The sequence below is a fragment of the Pelophylax lessonae genome (genome assembly GCF_965119305.1).
Source record: "Pelophylax lessonae genome assembly, chromosome: 8".
NCBI classification, from domain to species: domain Eukaryota; kingdom Metazoa; phylum Chordata; class Amphibia; order Anura; family Ranidae; genus Pelophylax; species Pelophylax lessonae.
In genome coordinates this window covers 58,541,933-58,564,707 of record NC_138775.1, presented here as the reverse complement: position 1 = coordinate 58,564,707, position 22,775 = coordinate 58,541,933, and positions in this window count along the sequence as shown.

The following is a 22,775-nucleotide window of genomic DNA, read 5'->3' as shown; positions in this document are numbered from 1 at the left end:
GCCAGTTCTTTTGTATTATGTTTCTTATTTTATTGTGTTCATTTGAACACAAAGTCTGTTGGTATGGAGATATTGTCCAGTATCTGGAGTAGATGTCCGGTGTCTTTGACATATGATGCCAGTTTGGTAACATAAGGTTTGAGGTGAGCATCAATCACCTGACTGATATTTTCCGTAATACTCCCGTTACCGGAAATAATGGGTCGTCCGGGCGGATTTAGTGGATCTTTATGCACTTTAGGGAGTGCGTAGAATGTTGGCACTCGCGGGTGTTTCGTTCGTATGAATTCCCAAAGAGTTTGTGTAATAGTTCGGTTATTGTATGCTCTGTCAACGAGTTTGTAAAACTCCTCATTAAAACTATGTACCATTAAGGGAGAAATTTGTTGATAATATTTTTTTATTTTGCAAAATGTTAAGACACATTTCTTTATATTTTTCGTTGTTCATTAGGACAACATTGCCCCTCTTTGTCTGAGGGTTTTATAGTGATGGAATCGTTATCTTGTAATTCTTTTAGTGCTTGTCTTTGGTTTCGTGTAAGATTGGTTGAATGTGTAGTTTGGCGTAGTTTTTCAATATCTTTTGTAGTTTGGCGCACAAAGAGTGCGATGGCCGGGTTTGTATTGAGAGAAGGAAAAATATGTGATTTTTTCTTGAACTGTGTCTCTGTGGGGGGTCCTGTGGTAATGTCTTTTTCTTCACTGTCTGTGAATGGTTCAGTGTCTTCAAGATCATCTAGTCCTCCTTCCTCTAACAATAGATTAAGATCTCTGATTGCTCAGTATTCGGCCGCGGTCAATGGTGTGGGTGTTGGTTCCATTGTAGGTTTTTTACTGTATGTGGCTTTTAGTAGTAAATTCCGGGCGAACAAATTGAGGTCTTTTATAACTTCAAATTTATCCATGCCCTGGTTAGGACAAATTGAGAGTCCGAGAGAGAGTACTTCTTTTTGTGCTTGTGTAAGAATATGTGAAGAAAGGTTGATGACATTCAGTCCTTCTTGTCCTCCGGTCTCGTTTCCGTTAGATCTTGATTCAATGGGTTTTTTGTATTGGGTTTCCCTAAAAAAACCCCTTTGACTTTAGATCGAGTAAACATTTCATGAGGTTTGAGATTTTTTTGAGTTACTGCGGTATCAGGTATCTCGACGTCGGAGGCGTATGTGCCTCCTTGTTCTTGGGGTGTTTCGCGTTCACGTCTGTCAAAAGGTTTCTGGGGGTGACTTCTGTCTCTCCCCCTATTGGTTTCCGCGCCGGAGTTGTAGGAGGACGAATCAGATGATTGTTGATAATATTGATTTCTTGGATTGCGATTCCTATTGCGATTTGGTCTGGTTTGGTTGGTCCACTTATAAGCTCGGCCTTGTGTGAATGCGTTTTTGTCTCGCCAATACTTTTTTTCTTTTTTGACAAGGATTTCTTTGCTGTATTCTTCAAGATGGTCTTTCAGCTTTTTTTCTTGTTCACTGTATAGAGCGGCTGTTTTTAACGGTGCGAGTTGGTCATATATTTTTTTAATTTCTCCTTCCAAACTTTTGCTTTGTTTGAGGTATTCTTCTTGCAAGAGTAACATCAGATTTTTTGAACATTGGATAAGTATTTCCTCCCAATCGTGTTTTAGCTGGGATGTGATATTCTCAATTGTAGGAAAAATTTGAACCCTTAGGCCGGCCGGGTTGATGTTTTCCTTGATGTATCTATCGAACGTGCGGACATGCCAATGTAAGGCTGATTTCCTTTCCAAGTGCTTTTTGAGAGTGTGTTTTATATACGGTTTATTGAAAAATATATTATGTATTGATAGCAAATTGATACAAACAACGTAACACTATATTTTCCAGATATGGTGAACTCTCCCCGCTTCCTTGATAAAGGCAAAATACCAATAATAATGCCGAAACGCGTCAGAAGTTTGAAAAGCAACTCTTTCTCAACAAGCTCATATGCATGAGCCTTAAATAGACAGAGTTTTCAAAGTCACCATTTCACATTGTCACCTTTCGTTCTACTTCACTCCTTCACATGGGTCTATAACCCATTGGCACTAATTGTGTTACGTTGTTTGTATCAATTTGCTATCAATACATAATATATTTTTCAATAAACCGTATATAAAATACACTATCTGACTGAGCCCTTAAAGTACCATCTCCCTTGACCTGAGGCACCAAACCTCCAGAACCAGTACCTAATTATGTGGCTAGTATACTGTATGTGAAGAGGTGAGTCAAGCGAGAAAATGAGTGCAAAAGGGCCCTAAGGCCACCCAAAAAAAGGCAGACCCCAAAGACCATCAAGATGGTGGCATACATACCAGCCATGATGGGATCAGGCCTTACTCTTGTGCTAAAAACGAATGTGAGTGGTTTTATGAATACAATTGGAAACAGTTGTACACTATGCAGATTCTTATTCCTGCTGTTTATATTGCACTGACTAATGATATGACAAAATAAGAAGGGTCCCTATACGGAAAGTATCCAGTCAGGAACTTTAAGAGACTTGTAAACTAGTACATTTTGACCTTTAATACCAATTAGAGGCCAATCAGATCTGGTGAGGGAGTTTTCAGAGAAATCAAGTCTCCTCCCCTGCCAGACAAGATCGTGTTGTGTGACAGAGCGGTGTAAATCTCAGGACTAGTTGGGCAGAAATAAACATTCTTTGTACAACAGCGCCCATATATAAATATATATATATATATATATATATATATATATATATATATATATATATATATATATAGACTGCCTGGCTAAAACAAAAAGTCTCCACCAAAAAAAAAGGTCACACACTCTAATAGTTTGTTGGTTTTGATTACAGCACGCATTCGCTGTGGCATTGTTTCGATAAGCTTCTGCAATGTCACAAGATTTATTTTTGTCCAGTGTTGCATTCATTTTTCACCAAGATCTTGTATTGATGATGGGAGAGTCTGACCACTGCGCAAAGCCTTCTCCAGCGCTTCTCAAAGATTCTCGTTGGGGTTAAGTTCTAGACTCTGTGGTGGCCAATCCATGTGTGAAAATGTCTCATGCTCCCTGAACCACTCATTCACAATTTGAGCCCGATTAATCCTGGCATTGCCATCTTGGAATATACCCGTGCGATCAGGGAAAGAAAAATCCATTGATGGAATAACCTGGTCATTCAGTATATTCAGGTAGTCAGGTGGCCTTATTCTTTGGGCACATGCAGTAACTATCCAATAGTTTAGTTAGTTGCTTAGTTAATTCCAGGTGGCAACTTTTTTTTTGGCCAGGCAGTGTATTTCATCTGTGTATTTAGCTGCTTGCATTAGGGTCCCTCAATAGTGGAATCTCAAAAAGATTTTTTTTGGAGAGAAGTCCTGGAGATATTTAGAGGTGTAACTAGAATTAAAAAAAAATAAAATAAATAAAAAATAAATTTTATTATATTTTATATTATAAATCTTTGGGCCGATCATTCGGATCCTTGTGGAACCTGCTGTTTTGCGGGTTTGCGGCATTTCCTTCCTATGTCTTTTTTCGTACTCTAGCTTATAACGTGTTGAGGCCTTAAACTACGCATCCTCTTAATGCCTACTTACTGGTAATTCTTACCAGATTTTAACCTTCACGGCTCTTTGGTTCATTTGGATACTCTAAGTGGTATGTATGGATCACCTATATGATTTAATATAAATGACTCCCATATGTATCTATAATTTAAAGAATTAATCTCTTAATCTATATAGGTGAACTCCTATGGTCCAAATCTTTTGACCCCCGAAGAAGGGTTTTAAAACGAAACGCGTAGGGCCCTTCCTTACCATATACACCCCTGAGTTCCTTCCAACTTTTTATGAGCCGTAATCTGTATGTAATTATATATATATATATATATATATATATATATATATATATATATATATATATATATATATATTTATATGTTTTTGGTCTGTGTGTCTTTACCAAGTTTTCATGTACAATTAATAAAGTCATTTTTATGTTTTGGAAAAATATTTTCATTGTTTTCTTTGGGTGTCCAGTTGCTTACACAGTCCCACCTCCATTGGGGGATTCCCTCTTTTCATACCAATTGAATATTCCCTCCAGATTTGTGTGGATTTCCTCTGCAAGCTCTAAATTCGTGCCAAAAACATTCTTGTACATGAAGTGACATCTGACCAAACTGGCCCCAGGGTGTGTATGTATGTATTTGCACTGGAGAGAGACTGTTACGGAGACATTTAACTGATGCGATTCTGTGTACACTATAAAACTTTGTGTAATGTCGGCACTTTATAAATAACATCAATAAAATATGAATATAAAATATTTCTATTGCAGTCATATGTCAGCTTTAACATCAGTGTCTTTCCCCATTATCAATTACTGATCTGAAGCGGTTATAGGCCATGCAGGTGCCAATAAAAGGAATAGGCTGTGTTTATCTTTGAAATTTTTCATCAAATAACACATGGGATTAATAAATAATACATGGTGCACATAACATTCTTGTACAGCAGCTCCCGGCGCCAACTGGAAATGTAAAAGCCACACTATACAGAAGAGAGTACATTCCGCTCCCTTAGAATAGAAAAATAGTTCCAATAGAGGTGCAAAGCCAAAAGCCAAACCTAAAATTTGAAAGACAGGAAATTCTTACATTCATGAAAGTAAACAGTCACATAGGTATCGTTAACCACTTCCCGCCTGCCATATAGCAGAATGATGGCCACAAAGTGGTTAGGTTATCCTGACTGGGCATCATATGACGTCCAGCAGGATAAGCCTATAGCGTGCAGAGTGGGGATCGGTGGTGCGGTGTGTCGCTCTGACACACCGCATCTCCGATCCCGGTGAAGAGCCTATGATGTAGTCCAATCACAACTGTTCACATCCTAACCAGAAAAAGTTTATCAGCTTTCCTCACTTCGTGCTGACAAGGCGCGAGTAGAGGAGAGCTGATCAGAGGCTCTCCTGACAGGGGGTCTGCACTAATAATCAGCACATTTATTATCAGTGCAGACCCATCAAGGATGCCCACTAGAGCCCACTAGGGATGCCAACCCATGCCCACCAGGGATGACAATCAGTGCTCATCAAAGATGCCAGTCAGTGCCTACTAGGGATGCCAATCAGTGCCTATTAGTAATGCATGTCAGTGCCTCTTTATCAGGGCCATCTATCAGTGCCACACATCAGTGCCCATCATTGCCACCAATCAGTGTCGCCTATCGGTGCCCATCAGTGCCACCAATAAGTGCCCATCAGTGCCTCCTATCAGTGTTCATCAGTGCGGCCAATCAGTGCCCATCAGTGCCACCTATCAGTGCCCATCAATGCTGCATATCAGTGCCACCTATCAGTGCCCATCAGTGCTGCATATCAGTGCCCCTTATCAGTGCCCATCAGTGCTGCATATTAGTGCCTCATCATCAGTGCCCATCAGTGCCACCACATCAGTGCCACCTCATCAGTGCCCATCAGTATTGCCTCATAATTGCCCTTCTGTGCAGGAGAAATTGTACTTATTTACAAAATTTTATAACATAAACGAAGAAAAACTTTTTTTTTTTTCAAAATTTTTCATCTTTTGTGAGAGTTTAGTTTTTTGATTTGTTTAGTAAAATAGAAAAAAACGCAGTAGTGATCAAATACCACCAAAAGAAAGCTCTAATTGTGGGAAAAAATGATAAAAATGTTATTTGGGTACAGTGTTGGGCTGGGCAGGAAGGGAGTGAAAGTGCCCTGTATTGAAGTGGTTAAAGAGACTCTGTCATCTTGCTCATTCAGGGCACATTTACAGTGTTGTGCCCACCTATTGACCATTTTATACTCAACTCTCTGGCATGCCACCTGTGGCTGCCACCACAAAATATCTGGTGCTTCCAGGCAGAAACACACAAAGGGGGTTACAAGTAGTTCTCTTGTACCAGGCCTAGGCCCTTACACCATTTTGACCCGATGGGGCCCCCTGCATGTGGTGGAAAGTAAGGTGTAATGGGGTATGGAGAGAATAGTCGGGGATGCAGGGGGTGCAGAGTAAGATGTAATGGGTTATTGAGAGAATAGTGGGGGATGCAGAGTGATGTGTAATGGAGGTACATGGAGACTAATGAAGGATACAGGGGTACAGAGTGTTATGGTAGTGTGGGATGCAGGGGAGGGGGGGGGTGTTGCAGAGTGAGGTGTAATGAGATTATCACTCTGTGTGTCAGTGAGAAGATAGAAAATATCTCCCTCTTACCATTTCTGGCACAAGAGAAGTGCTGCCACACTTCCAGCAGGGAGGTGGGAAAGACCTCCCAGTGACTGGCTCTGCCATAAGAGTGTGTGTTTGCGTGTGTATGTATGTATGTGTGTGCAGGGCTTTTTTTCTCAGAAAATAGGTGCAGGAACTCCCTTTTTCGGACTTTCCCCTTGTATCCACCCTACCTACCTCTGTGAACCGTTCCTTGGTTCCACCCACTACCCACCTCCCAGTATCATCCTTTTTAGAAAATACAGAACCAAGTAACATTTGTGGTACAACAACAATAAACCCCCCCCCCCTCCCCAGCAGCAATAGATCCAGCCAGTGACAATGGGTCCCCAGCAGCAACAACAGATCTCCCAGCAGACAGCATCAATAGACCCTCCAGCAGCCAGCTACAATAGACTGCTCCATAAAGAGTAGATCCCTCCCATCAACAACTGACCCCTCAGCAACATAAGAACCACCCCATTAACAATAGACCCCCTTCAAAATGAGATCTCTTCCAGAGACAATATATCCCCCAGCAGCCACACTAGACCTCCCCAGCAGCAATAAACCCTCCTGCAGAAATAGATCCTCACCAGCAACAATAGATCTCTCAGCAGCCAGCATCAATAGATAATGTTGCATTCCTTGCAATTACATACATTCAGTGCTGGAGGTGCCGGAACTGCGTTCCCCCGCGTTCCCGCTGAAAAAAAGCCCTGTGTGTGTGTGTGTATATATATATACAAACAAAGTATGTGTTTGGGCTTTCGGGTGCACGCCCTAATGCAATAGGCTAAGCACACCTATGGTGGCAACCATAGCTTCCTCCATAGATACAGTGAAGGAATGATCTAGCCACCCAGGGACAAGAAATGTTATTTGCAGGATTACCAGGTGAAAATAAAGCAAAATAAGCTTGAAAAAGAAAGCAAATGCAGTTACACCAAGGACTAGTAAGTTGTAATATATAACTTTTTGGGTTTTGGGTTTATATACACTTTAAAGATTTTTTTGTTTTTTTGTTTTTTTTATAGAATAACAGTAAATAAATATATAATTTAAAAAACATATACAATTGAAAAGACTTTCAAATAAAATTGTTCCAAAACCATTACAACTTTGTTTTATAGCAGACTGTGCATTCAAAAAATACCATAACAGTATAATGTACACTGCCCACTGAGCTTTGAGAGTAATGGTATAAAAATGGCCTGTATTATGTGTTTGATATAAGAGCCTGGCACTGCCCACTCTATACAACTAAATCACTTGACATTTGAAAAATGCCCATTTCCTGTAGAGATCCCGGTCTTTTAATTATCTAGTGTGTCATGTTTGAAATATCAGGGACAGGGAGGGCGTAAAACCAGAGAAAGGGCTCAAACATATTGTACATACTGGTTTTCTGCTCTATAAGCCTTTTAAATTCAATAACAAGCATCTTTTGATTTTTAAGCAAGCGATAAAGTACATGATGTCCTTGTGCTTCATCCTAACATCTGTACAAGTCTTTTCTGTTGAATGCACATTTCAGTGTTGTCCTAATAACAGGTCTTCTTTAATCTAAAGCAGGACCAATATTTTTTATTAATATTAGCTTCCAGCTACATACGTTTATCAGGTTACCATTTCTCTAAAACACCATTGTTATGATTGTTATTGTATTATGTTATATGTTGGTATATACTTGGATTACATTTCTGTTCAATCAATATTTGTCTGACTGTCCCCAAGCTGAAGACCATAGATTTAAGGCTGCATTGGTGGAAATATTCAGTGTCACCATGTCTGCTTTAACAGAAAACTATAATGGTTTTAGGTCAAATTTTAGTTTGTATTTGTTGTTTTACTTTTATTTTTTTTACTGTATGTTCAGATTTTACAATAAACATTTAATCCATGACACAAAATTCCTAGAGCTTTTTGGGTTAGCTAAACCACAGCCCAGTAGAGCAGTTTGCTTTAAAGTGGTTCCAAAGAAACCTTCACTTTTTTTATAAATAAAAAACAAACATGTTATACGTACCTGCTTTTGCACAGAGCAGCCCCAATCCTCTTCTTCTGGGTTACCCCACTGGTACCCCTGGCCCCTCCTCTGCAGCAGTTGCCCCCCAAAGAAAGCTGCTTTTCATTGGAGAAGCCGTGCCTGCTCGTGCCCAAGCCCTGCTGGTGTGCCCATTGACACAGACAGTGGTACTCCCGCCCCCCCCCCCCCACACACACACACACTCCTGTGTCTCAGATTTTGATTGACAGCAGCGGGAGCCATTGGCTCCCGCTGCTATCAATCTGTCCAATGAGGAGGGAGACAGCTGCCGCTCTTATGCATGTCACTGGATCAAATCAGGCTCAGGTAAGAAAATGGTGGGGGCTGTGGGAGGGGGGCTGGCTGCAGCACAGAAGGTTTTTCTTCTTAATGCATAGAATGCATTAAAGTGGAGTTCCACCCTAAATTTATACTTACCTTCATCTTCTCGCTCCGGGTCACCTGAAAAACAAATGGATAATCGCATTTTTTTGTTTTTTACTTACCTCGTATAGAAGAAAATATACTTACCTTACTTCCTTCTTCCTCCCCTCGGCGGCCACGGCCTGTCGTTACTTCCTGGCTTTGCACTGATTCCTGGGAGCTGAATGTCATCGCTCCCAGGAATCATTGCGCCTGCACCGGCCCCGACGTCAGTTCCGGGGTGCGCGCGTCATTCCCTTCTAAACAGCTTCTGGGCATGCCCAGAAGCTGTGGAGGGATGGCGCGCGCGCACCGGAAGTGACGGCGGGGCCGGTGCAGTGCATCGTGGGACTGAAGAGGACGGAAGAGGACGCAGAAGAGGATCGCGCTGGCTTCAAGCTGCCCACACCTGAGATGGCAGCGCTAGACAATACTTTTTCAAGGTAAGTATTTCTCCTAAAAGGTAAGTGTGCAACCCGGGACAGATCAGAGGTTAGCCATTGTGGAATGTACTAGCCCTGACTGTCCCGGGGGTATTTTTATTTAAAAAAGTATTCCCAGGGTGGAACTCCGCTTTAAGGTGAAAAACCTTAAGGCTTGAGAACCACTTTAAACCTCCCTATGTCTGACCTAAACCTTAGACACAGTAGAGTTACTAAGATCCATTTGTTTTTGTTTTTTTCCAGTGCAGCTAAAAAGGATAACATGCTAACAATAGCAATGCATTTTGCTACTTACATCATGTTACTAAACCCAGGAGCCTACATTCACTATATCTGGTCTCCCACAATACACAGAACATGGAAATGCAATTATTTTAATAAATATAAACTGCTCAATACCTTTTTTTATCAGCAGTTAGAGCAGTCTTGTGACTTTTAGACGTCTATGAGTGTCATGTTAAAGCTTGTAGGAGGGGTTTTCATTCTCCCACGATTGTCCTATGAGAATGCATGACCCTTTGTCTGGACAGTGCTGATTGGCCCTGTGCTGATCACATGCACTCTCCCAAGAAAAAAAAAAAAATTCTCTAGCAATACACACCAAACTGAGCATGTGCAACCTGTCCCCTAGCTCTGGAAATATCTGGAAATATATTGGAGTCAGTGGAGGAAGGAGATGATCAAACAGCCTTTTTACACAATGCAGAGGATTAACGCCTTAGGTTCTACAATGAGTATACCAAGCATGCTTTACTTCATATACAGACTGATTTTACTGTTGTGGGATTAGTAGCACTTTAAGGCCCCACCTACCTAACACAATGTATTTTTGCAAACATTTTACTATAGGGCACATAGGCCTCTGATTTTTTGCACATGGACCTCCACTGTTACCCAAGTACCATAATACATTAATGGTTAGAGTTGTGTCGAGCCATATGTTAATACTGATTTCCTGTAAGTTGGCGTTTGCATATGATCTTTGGGGAACTGTAAGAATGGATCTAGATGCAGAGAGGAAAGAAAGGCCCAGAGCTAGAAGACAAAAGACATAGGTGGAGGGGCCTCATGACAGAGAGGAACAGGTACCGGATCTAGATGAAGAGAGGAAAGAAAGGCCCATAGCTAGAGGACAAAAGACATAGGTGGAGGGGCCTCATGACAGAGAGGAACAGGTACCGGATCTAGATGCAGAGAGGAAAGAAAGGCCCATAGCTAGAGGACAAAAGACATAGGTGGAGGGGCCTCATGACAGAGAGGCATAGGTACCTGGGAATGGGAAATTTAGAGGGCCAGAGAACTAAGGAATAAGGTGCTCTTACCTGATTGGAAATGGGTAGTCTCAATCTGTATGGGTCCTTCCAAGCTTAGCTGAAGGAAAGAGCAGGGTAAAGTGATTTTCAGGCTGATCAGTATACAAAAAACTTGTAATAGAGAGCACAATTAGTGTGGTTAAAGATCAACCAAGGAATGCTGCAGCAGCACCAGAGATCTCATTGCTGCAGTCCCAGGTGGGCAACTGGCGTCAGGGGCTGAGTCCAATTGTACCTGTTATTCCACCAGGCCAGCCACGTGCTTGGAGGTCTAAGCCTCCGGAGCACTTGTCTTCCGAGTCCACCCCCCAAGTTCAGTGCCCCATAAGGAGCCCCAGTGTCAGAAATGCAGCCAGGAAGGATAGAGGGATATTTTGGTAGATATTTTCTGATAACAGGGGTACTTTAAGCCCTTCATGCCACTTCCCTGTTCAACTTTACGTGGACTAAAATGCCAGAGAGGTGGATTGGCCCCTCTATCATTTAACGGCAGTGATTGGCTTTCACAACCAACCAACATGACTGGTAATCTGTCCCTTTGACTCCCAATCAGAAGCCATGACCAAGAGTTGTCTGTGACAGCTCAGTCAGTGTGCTGGGAGAGAGCCGCAGGCACCAATATATACATATGTGTGGGGGCTTGGTTTTAAAGCCTACTCTTTTTCCCACCCCATACACATATCATTCAGTTGGCAAGAGGTTAATCTTGAAAAAGGCTTCTTTTTGAAGACTGACCACTTCCCTGGCTGAATTTGATGGCTTAAACAAAATCTGTATTTAGGATAAATTAAAGCTTCAGATTAGTATATTTATCAGCACCAAGCTCAGGCAGGGACGGCCTTACAGCAAGAATACAAATAAATATTCAAAAGTTAACTAAACTCTAAGAGCTATTATAACAGTTCAAGAGCAGAGGTTCCGATTATTGAAGATGGCCACTGGTGACTGGTTCTCTTTAATCCTTTACCAAATTATAATGTACACCAGCCAATAGAGCTTCTAAAATGACAGCTTCCCACTCAGTTGATGGTTTCAATCACACATGTTCAGATTTAATTTGAGCTGACTCATAAGTCTAACACTTCCATGCAGCTTTTACCACTCATTGCAATGATTAGGCTTTGAAGCAGCACAGTGTCCCTTAATTATCGCCTATATACTGTAAATTGTAAGACAAGAAAAAGTGAATCCAATACAAAAAAATCACTGATCAAGTTCAAAACATGTACAGTATGTGCTACCGTGCATTAAATAGTAAATGTCTGGTGTGAAGCAGACAGCAGCAAAGAGCAATCTACAGAATTTTCACATAGCGACCTGTTAAACTTAATTTTTCCCCAGTCTAATTGTAGTAAAAATCAGACGGATTACTATGCCTTTCCACATTTTGCACATCATCGTCTTCTCTTGCTCTGTTAAATAAGCCTGTTTAAAGTGATGTCACTACAGGGTCCAAAGTAAAATAATATGAACAAAAGAAAATACAATGGACTTACTGTATATTAAAGCCTAAATTCACTCAAAAATAAAACAATCAGCACAAGGGACATTACTTACTACCAATGTGATTTGTCCCTTGTGCTGCTGGCTCCTGCTTTAGTTTAAATCTTCCTCCTCCTCCTCCTCCTCTTCCTCTTCCCTTCCGATCCCTACCCCCACTACCATATATCTTTCTGTGCAACGGGGGTTAATATGCCAGAGAGATCTACAGTATTTATAGGCACCCATTACGAGTGCCGACTATGCCTGCCTTTTCCATCCACCCCATCCATTTACAGAAGCTGTATTATACCTATTATGGATGAAATGTGCTTTAGGAATGGAAGTCAGGCAGATGAATGAAATATCTGCCTCCTCTAGTCATAGATCATTTTCCATTTCTAGAAACTATAGTACAGTTTCTATGAATGGAGGAGGTTGGTGGAAAGGGCGTGCATAGTTGGCACACTTGATGAGTGTTTATGACAGGTGCCTCAACTTTACTAGAAGGAGGAGGTTGGAAAATAACTAAAGTAGGAGCCAGCAGCACAAGGGACACAAGAGGCTTTAATCATCTCCCTTTTTTTTTTTTCTATAAATAACATTTTTGTACCTTTTGATATATATTTATATATCTTTTGCAGACATTTACTATACATCTGCCCCTGATGAAGTGGAATGCAGTCCACAGAAATGCATCGGGCCTACTTTGATGCAATCTCAGTATTCTGTATTGTCTGTTCCATTACACAAATTGTTTGAACTTGTTGTGCCACTGTGTGTTCCTGTCATACGCACTCAGCTCATGTCTACCATGTTTGTCATTTAACTCTATCTTCATTTTTGTCATATGCATTGTTATTTTCACTGCTATTTTTACTGTAATAAACATGTTTTTATTTTATTGGCCGTGGCACACACCTCATTTAAAGTCTTAAACTTCTTCCTTCTTGTATTCAGATTAGGTAAGGAGGTGCTTTTTTTTTTTGAGCTGCTTTTTATTCAATTTTTTTCAGCACTGTAAGTTTTGGCCCTACTGACCTTGCATTAGTTGAAATGATAAGTTAAGAATCCAGGTTCACTTATGTTGCATCCCCTTCCCCTACCCCTAAATCCAGATTGCTCAGTGACAGCCAAAAGAAAAAAAAACATAACATATTCAACTCACACTCCTGCTTCCAGCACCCTTGCTAGATTAGGGTGACAAAAGTGAATGTAGGGAGTCTTGGTGACATTCCCAGTAATACTGGACTTAAAGTGGTATTTAACTCATATTTCCAAAAAATCACTAACAGGCAGGATTTTTACAAAAGATGAGACCCTCGTGCTTTCTTGTGTCATAAATGTTTCCCTTGCCTGTCAGCAGTAATGTGATCTGAGCCATGCATGCGCAGCTCAGACCAAATTTACAGTACCCACTGTGTGCCATGATGATGTTATTCCTATGTGCATGAGGGGGAGTGATGTCATCACTGTCTGAACATTAAAATAACTGAAGATGCTGAGCCTAGAATGAAGACCGGGCAAAGATGGAAGCGACCAGGGAGCGCCATAACAGCACAGCGCTGGAGGGCTCATTTTGCAGGTAAATCTGTCATAATTTGCCAGTATGCAGTCTAAACTAATGCATTTTGACTTAAATCTGCCAGGGGGCATTTTTTAAAAAATTTTTTAATGACTTCACTATCACTACCTTTTTAACCTACACCCTTTTTTCTGCCCCTCTACTGTAGGTACCAATGTCATTTCCTTACCACCTGATTCTGGGGAAGATGAGGATACCACATTTTGTAATAATGCACTCTGACACCGTGCTGGAGTGTCTTCTGATGAGATTAAGAATCCTCAACTTTTCCAGGATCTCTTAGTAAGGCAAGTGATATCACAAGTGCCCACAGTAGGTGGCCAGGAACCATCGTGTAAGGTACTGTATGTTCAGAATCCCTGGTGGTGCCCAATGCTCTTATTAAAAGCATATGGGAAATGAAATTATGCTAATGTCATCACTTCAGTAATGCTTCATTGAGGGATACTCAGTGCCAGTAAAGAGAAAGAGGAACACCCCGAGGACAATAAAAAAAATAAGTACTTAAAAATATGTAAAAATGCATGTGGAAGGGGAGAGGGCATGAAGTTGGTGGGGTTGGATGGAATTGGGTTATTGCTCTGTCCTGCACGGGCAAAGCACAGTTTGACTTTATGTAAGCAGAGAATTTTATTCCGACCCCGTTCTGCTTTAGGTATATATCTAAATATATTTGGAAGCATTGGTGCTATTATTGAAAAAGTGAAAAAGGGAGATTTTCCTTATAATGAATGTCGTCTCCAATTGCCTACATACTTATAAGGATCTGTTACCCAGAATATGTCACAACACTGCTGTAGATACCCAGAACCTCACCGCTGCTCTCATGAAATATTAATGAGGATGTATTCTGAATTGAAAAAAAAAAAACATCCTATTTTCCAAAGTCCCTTTTCATGCACAATTGAGTAGATGGAATGAAAGAGTCTTCATAGCTGGATACATTAAAGTTAGTGCTACACTTTGTGCTTATTTTAATGGACATTGATGTATCTTTTAAAGTATGCAGCACTGGTATTACATAAATTCCAAACAACCTCTTATGTGTAGTCATAAAAAAAGAGATATTTTATTTAATATTCTTTCCGATATTGAAATGCCATAGTCAAGTTTGCAAAACATATCTTTTTTTTTTTCTTATGGTTTGTTACACTGGAAGCACAAGGTTAAACATCAATTTTTATAAAGGTCATTTGCAGGTTACGAAAAAAGGGATTCAACCTAAAGTGGTGTCCATATTAAATCAATAATTAGATTTGGTATATGGATCCCTGAGGGCTTATTGTATTATAATTTAATTATGGTGATTCTAAGAGTGGGCATTGAGAAGAGGATATGGCTGGTATAGAGGACAGAGGAAAAGCTGACTTTCTTTGATAAGTTTTTTGGTAGGATGGAGATGGAAGATGAAGTTGTATTGCCCTTTTTTCTTAATGTTAGTCATAGGCCCCTGTTCACACCTGAGCTTATTTAAGCTCGTAAAATGCTCATCTCTGAAGTCTCAAAACGCCCAACAAAAAAAATCCCATTCATTTCAAGGGCCCCTGTTCACATCTGAGCGTTTTGTCGCCTGAAGCAAAATGCCTGTAGCTCAAAAAAGTGTATGAGCTTCTTTTTTGGCAGATTACAAGCGTTTTTGTTAGATGTCAAGACCTGCCTCCAAACACCTGCAAAAAAATGCCTGAAAAAAGCCCTAAAAAACGCCTAAAAAAGCCCAAAAAAAAACCACCTGAAAATGATACGCTCAAGTGTGAATGGAGCCTAAAGACCTGGTCCTCAACTTGCAACCTGATGAATATATGCAGCCCTTAGGTACTTGTTGTGTGGTCCTAGCAGCCAAGTGGTTGGAGCACTGATTTGTAATAGAACATGTACCTAGTCTCTGACTGTCTCCCGTAGTATAACTGAAATCCCCAACCATACCTGTAATACATGTACATGCATGTCTTCCACCTCTGACCATCCCTTGGAGTATATCAGCAGTCTCTCTGAATGTCCTATAGCATTCCATATACTGAATTTTATGTGCGGCCTCCTGGGAATGGTAGGGGCCACAGCTGAGAACCCCCTTTATCTAGCAAGTTGATTACCACTAAATTAAAGCCAAAACCTTTTTTTTAGTATAGGATATAGTAGGGAAGCATTAAACCCCCTCTCAAGTTTTTACTGCTGTGTCTACACTGTTGAGATTCACTCTGGATGTGTCCTGGTGACCATTATCTATATGACTGAAATATAGAAACATCTAACATTTTATGATGTCATCGGATCAAACAAATCCTCCAGTGGGAACACTTGGAACAGTAAAAATTAGATTGTACATTCTCCTTTAGAACTACCAACAGCCTTGAATTTCAAGGGCCTAGTTGATTGGATTTAAAGTAATTGGACCGGTAAAGTAGGCCCTCATATTACATAGTTTTTTCTAAAGAAGATTATACAAAGACTGTACAAACAGATTGCATAATGTATGCATGACTTTAGAGTGAATTTTACTCACTTTAGAGAGATATCCTTCTCTTCTTGTTGTGTTTACAGAACAGGACAGGAAGTCAAAGGAATTCTCCTCTATGGGAATAATCCATTCTCTGCTCTATCCCAAGCAAAAAAAAAAAAAAGGAAACAGTAATCCCAGCACCTAGTACCCAGTGCTAGTGGCCATCATCCCAATCAATATGTATACAAGAAAGACTCCCCAATGGTGTGGGACTATGATTGCCACTAGACACTGTATATCAAGGTTAAAATAGTCAATTTTATTTAACGAATAGCAAAAACAAAAATTATTATACAAATTAGATACAGAAATGATGACATTAACATGGGGGGGCACATAAAAATTGCATGCAATGACAGATCATATACCAGACCACACTGAAGACACTCAGGTACACATGGTGAATTGAACCGGAAAAAAGACCCTACGCGTTTCGGGTATCAAAAACCCTTCCTCAGGGGTCAACCAAAGTTCCAAAACACTTAATGTGCCTGTGAAAATTGTAAATTCTTTAGTAGGATATAAAGAAATATGTATATAGCAACCTATGTTTTAGTATGTTCTCATAGTAGACAACCTACCCTTGAAGTCTTCACAGGGGATTTGGAATGATCTGTCGTTTAAAAAGCAGTAAATATTACCGTTAAAAGGAATGCCCAGTCAACTTTGATTGACCCCTGAGGAAGGGTTTTTGATACCCGAAACGCGTAGGGTCTTTTTTCCGGTTCAATCCACCATGTGTACCTGAGTGTCTTCAGTGTGGACTGGTATATGATCTGTCATTGCATGCAATTTTTATGTGCCCCCCCCCCCCCCATGTTAATGTCATCGTTTCTGTATCTAATTTGTATAATAATTTTTGTTTTTGCTATTCGTTTAATAAAATTTACTATTATAACCTTGATATACAGTGTCTAGTGGCATTCATAGTCCCACACCATTGGGGAGTCTTTCTTGTATACAAGCAAAAAAAAAAAAGGCTTTTGATACAGTAAAAAAAAAAAAAAAATGACCATTTTATAGTGTATATTCTGCTAAAATGATTTTATTTACTTTTGGACAGAGTGGAGAGGGGGTAGAACACCTGTCAGTTTTTAATGCTACCCAAAGCCCTGTTCTACTGAGACAAAGGTGTTTTTGCTTCTGTCTGTGTTGTTTGAGATTTAGCCTTACTAACTGTCTGATGAAACCTTTGTCACCAGGACGGGAATTCAGGGGGAAATCTATTTCTTGTTCCTTATTTTTATTGAAATTGAAAGTCGGGTTTTACAGGCTGTTAAGTGTCCAAAACAGTATTCTAAAGCAATATTGAGATATCATACAACTACAAATGCCATATGATATATTAATAAAAAATGACAGCATAGGATGTGATCAGCATAACTCAATACTGCACCAGATCATAAATATAAATTATGCTAATTTAACAGACCATAGATACAAGCAAGAAAAAGATACGGGATAGAGGTGGGGGTGGGGGTGCAAGTGCAACAGAGCCACAGATACATCAGATGCAAAATCCACTGGTTGAAACCAATCCCCCCATTCAAGGTGTTGTATTCTGACAGCGGCAAGACTCCACCTGTCAGAATACACAGGTCAGTGCTACAGCCATTGGCTGCAGCTACTGATCGAGCGGCTTTTATCCAAAAGAACGGTTGAAGAACAAAAGTTGATCAGTAGATCGACTTCTGTTCAACTGCAGTGGCCACACATGAATCAAAATTCTACTGGTTCCTGCTGAAGCAGCTGAATTTCAATCCACAGTCATCACCTAAAGAAACTTTCCCTCAACTTGGAGAAAAAAAACCTTTCTGTTGAGTCTATAGGACGGGCATTAAAAGGAGATCTAACAAATAAGACAAAAAAGGTGAAAACCTGGCAGTGGTTTTAAACTCAATCACGTTTATCTCTAATTTAAATATACTTTAATAAGAGCTCCTCCAATTTCCGGGCTAAACCCTACTTGAACTGTCATCCTAAAGCTATTGCAGCTTTCTGGAGAATTCCAAGGCAGGTTTGAATATGATAGATGGCTTTAAGGAATTAAAAAAAAAAAACTTTAATTTCTCTGTGTGCCAGAAGCAACAAGGACTTGCATGGGTGTGTTTGAGAATACTTTACCTACATTGCATACAGACTTACCAAAGGCATTCCAAAAATTCCAGATGGCTGCAGACTGGTGCCCAAAACCAAGGATTAAAAAGTGAAATCCTGACAAGGTAGGTTGTTCACCCTACATGCATTTTGGGGCTTAAAGCCCAATTAAAGTCACATAAATACTTACGCAGTATGATAGATATTTTATAAAAAAAACTTTATTTTCATAGTCTTACCTTTGCTTACCTAGTGCACTCAGTAATCAGCAACAGAACTGGTATGAGATGCATACTCTAGGCAGTGTTAGGGCAATTGTGCCGAGGGGTGGGGCTATTACTCAGCTCTGCCAGTATACTACATCTGGAGAAAGAAGAGGGAGCAGAATTTTCATTGCAAAAGGTTTTTCCACGCAAACATTTTTTTGCAAATCATAACGTGGGGGGACAGAACTATAAAGAACTATAAAGAGTTGACAATGTGTAAGTAGTAAACTGCATTAAATACAATTTTAAAAATCAGCCCACGCTCAGTTTAAGTCATAATGTGCTAGTATGCATCGCATTCTAGCACATTATAACAGACTTACCTGAAAACAGAGCACTCCACTGAAGTTCGGTCATCACTGAAGGTTCTTCGATCTTTGCCTGGTCGTCTATCTGGGTTCACGGGCTTCGGCGATATGAATGCCCGAACTGGCAATGACGTCACTCCCACGTATGCATGTTTAGGAGATATTTACTGTACCTATAGTTAAGCCTTATTATAGGATTACCTATAGCTAAAAGTTATACATGGGAGTTTACTGCCACTTTAAAGTGTACAGTATATAAAGTCAAATTTGTTTTTCAGCTTTTGGATAGAGTAGTTAAAAGCAAAGTTTGGGTTTTAGAAAAAAAATATATATACACTGCCACCCAAAAAAAGGTCACACACTCTAATATTTATTTGGCACACATTTGCTGTGGCATTGTTTGGATAAGCTTCTACAATGTCACAAGATTTATTTCCGTCCAGTGTTGTATTCATTTTTTACCAAGATCTTGTATTGATGATAGGATAGTCGAACCACTGCGCAAAGCCTTCTCCAGCACTTCCCAAAGATTCTCACGGGGGTTAAGTTCTGGACTCTGTGGTGGCCAAATCAAGTGTGAAAATGTCTCATGCTCCCTGAACCACTCTTTCAAAATTTGAGCCCGATGAATCCTGGCATTGTCATCTTGGAAAATGCCCATGCCATCAGGGAAGAAAAAATCCATTGATGGAATAAGCTGATCATTCAGTATATTCAGGTAGTCAGCTGACCTCATTCTTTGGACACATGCAGTAACTATCCAATAGAATAGTTACTGCATGCTTAGTTTAGATAGTTGCTTAGTTAAATCCAGGTGGCAATTTTTTTTTTGGCCAGGCAGTGTATATTCACCTAGGTCAATGCAGCGTCAATCAAAGATCACTGATTGCTTTGTTCTCAGTCCTCACTGAGTAGAGAGCTGGTGACTGACAGTCACCGGCTCTCTGCTCTGCTTCTCCAGCACTCACTGGAGTACTGGGCTCTGTAAGGGGCAGGAGCAGTTGGCTCATTCTCCCACTGGCTTGCTGAGAGGGTTGATCCAGCTGCTGCCGGTGCAGACATCTGGGTTGATCATGACTGTAAAGTCGGGATCTTTCCTGACCCTGGACCGAGTGATGTCAGGGCTTTACACAGGGTTTAGCCTGCTATTGGCTAAAACAGGTCACAGAAGTGGCCGGAGAATGGTGCGGTTGTACTATTGGTATGATGTTGGAAGATGGCAGTGGGAGATGTAATGTGGGATCCTATGAGGGGTCTCCTTTTTTTGCCTTTTTATGATTATTTATGGAGAGATGTGTTGTCTAGCTATTTATAATTATATGTTTTTTAAACTATATTTTTCTTATTTATTTCCCCTATTTTAAGCATGAGAAATTGGGTTTGAGAATTATATTACAGGTCTATTTAATTTGACTCTTTGAGTGAGCAATTATACGATGACCTGGTTATACCATTTTTCTTTCTGGCCACTAGATGCCATTGTAAAGGTTTTATTTCTGTTGAAGCAATTATCAAGCCGAGGCAGCTGTTTTCTTTTGTTGTGAGCAGTACTTAATGAGGTGGTGTTGTATGTAGCTCCACCCCGCTGATGAAGTCCTATAGGACGTAACACGTACGGGAGAGGAGCTACTCGTCTGACGTCACCCCCTGCCATCCTTTCACTAAGCCATCGGGACACCGGCCGCTCGGTCACATTGCTGTTACTTATGCTGTTACTAATCGTCATGACTGTAAGTGCAACTATTAAATAATATTATAAATAATAAATATAATAATTTAAAAATAATATAACAAAATAATAATATAATAAAAATATTATAAATAATATTCATACGTGGGGAGTCCCTGCTGGTGGATTGTGTCTGGTCCTTCTAGCTGCACACGTTGGACACGGAATATTGGCTGGGATGTTGCGCTCCTATATCCTATGATTGATCACAAAGACAAGCTTATTAGACCTACTGGTAACACAGAGGTCTAATTTTGAGGTGAACGCAGTAGCTTAATTAAGAGATGGAGGCTCATCACCTGAAGTGGATCTCTGGGCTCAATACCTCACTTGTTATGCGACCCTTCTTTTACCAGGGACTTTTGGGCTTTACTATCACATTTGTCTATTGATGTGTTTATGCTGATTGCGCTTCACTTTCTCATGTTATATGTTCTAATTTGTATACAAATGACAATGGTCACCGGGGGGGAATCTTCATAGTGGGGGGGGGAATTAATCTGAAGGGGGTTCTAATCCTTCCCTTCCCTACCCATAATTAAAAAAAAAAAATGCCTATCTATATACTTCTCTTAGACTTAATATTTTCATTTTGACTTGAACATTCATTTGAATTTATATGCAGGTCACTATCACTGGTCCTTTAAGCAATGTTGCACCCTTTTTTATTTAACTTGGGCCCTTGGCACTCCGTTCTAACTGACTATTTGTTTTTTTTTTTCTTGCTAATCATTTTCCCTCTGCGCAGTAGACAAAGATAAATATTAAACACGTTGAGAATTGTGCTTATGACAAATGACTTTTTATTCTGACACATTGGGAACAGTCTCCTAATACAGTATCTTTCCTAAGCTTCCCATGGCTCTATTGTCAAACCTGAATGCTAGCCATTTCAAAGCAGAATTCTAGGCAGATTGAGGTCATCTAAGATCTACAACATATGAATCCTGTTGAAAAAAAAATGTTTCATACACTGAAGCTTCACTATAACATGCCGACAAAATTTCCAATTTTAGCAGTCCCACCGAGTGGCAGGCTGCCACCATCTCACAGGCCTTCGCTCATCAGTCGCTGCTTGAATTTCCGAATTGAGAAGAGGAAGAGATCTGTCACATTTACTCTCACCAGGTTGCCTTTCCATCATATATTAGAGGGAATAGAGTAAGAGAAGTTTAGAGATATTGGATTTGTGAACTGGCAAACATTCTAGAAATAAGTTCAAATTACATCATGCCTGAATTTCTGCACCTGGATTGGACGCACAGGTTAGGCAAAAACATTGTGTCCCTCCAAGCATGCCAGGGTTCTAGACTCTGACCTCTCCTTCTGGCCCCACATCCAATCACTGGCTAAATCTAGCTGCCTTAACCCCCGCAACATTTCCAAAACTCCCTCCTTTTTAACTAATGACACCACAATTTCAATAATTTGGGAGTCACCCAAACTAAATTGAGAAGAGATAGGCTGTAGGTGTCAGAGCCCATCACACAAGAAAAAAGTAAAGAAAAAAGTAACAAAAGAAGAAGAGAGTCCCAGGAGGGGAGAAAAGATAGAAACACAGAAAGAGGAAAAAAGAAAAGAAACCTAGATAGAGGGCTGGTGGGATTTTTAATTGGTACCATACCACTTTATATAGATAAACACATTACCATATATTAAAATTTCTATCAATATTTATTTATACAAAAAAGAGATTAAAAACTCGGCGTGGGTCTTTATGTGGTCACACATTGACACACCAGCTCCATATGCAGATGTACCTTCTTTCTTAAAAATTTACTGTACCCTTTTGTTATACAGGAAAATCAAGACAATATTACTACAATACAATACATACCCCTGAAGAAGCGGTCGTTTATCACCGCGAAACATGTCGGGTTAATATCTGGTCTTCAATATCGGATATATTGAGTATTGATTTTTCATGATGTTTCTGTACTTTTTCGTAAATTCTTTATGTCACATATATGTTGTTTTTAATCTCTTTTTTGTATAAATAAATTCTGATAGAAATTTTAATATATGGTTATGTGTTTATCTACATAAAGTGGTACGGTACCAATTAAAAATCCCACCAGCCCTCTATCTAGGTTTCTTTTCTTTTTTCCTCTTTTTTCTGTGTTTCTATCTTTTCTCCCCTCCTGGGACTTTCTTCTTCTTTCTTTACTTTTTTCTTTACTTTTTTCTTGGGTGATGGGCTCTGACACCTAGAGCCTATCTCTTCTCAATTTAGTTTGGGTGACTCCCAAATTATTGAAATTATTAACTGAGGATAACGGTACCTTTTTTGGTATAAATATTTACTACAAACACAAAAATCTGTTCTAATGACACCACAAAGTAGCTAATTCACTCCATAATAATCTCCTGCCTTGACTACTACAACTTTTG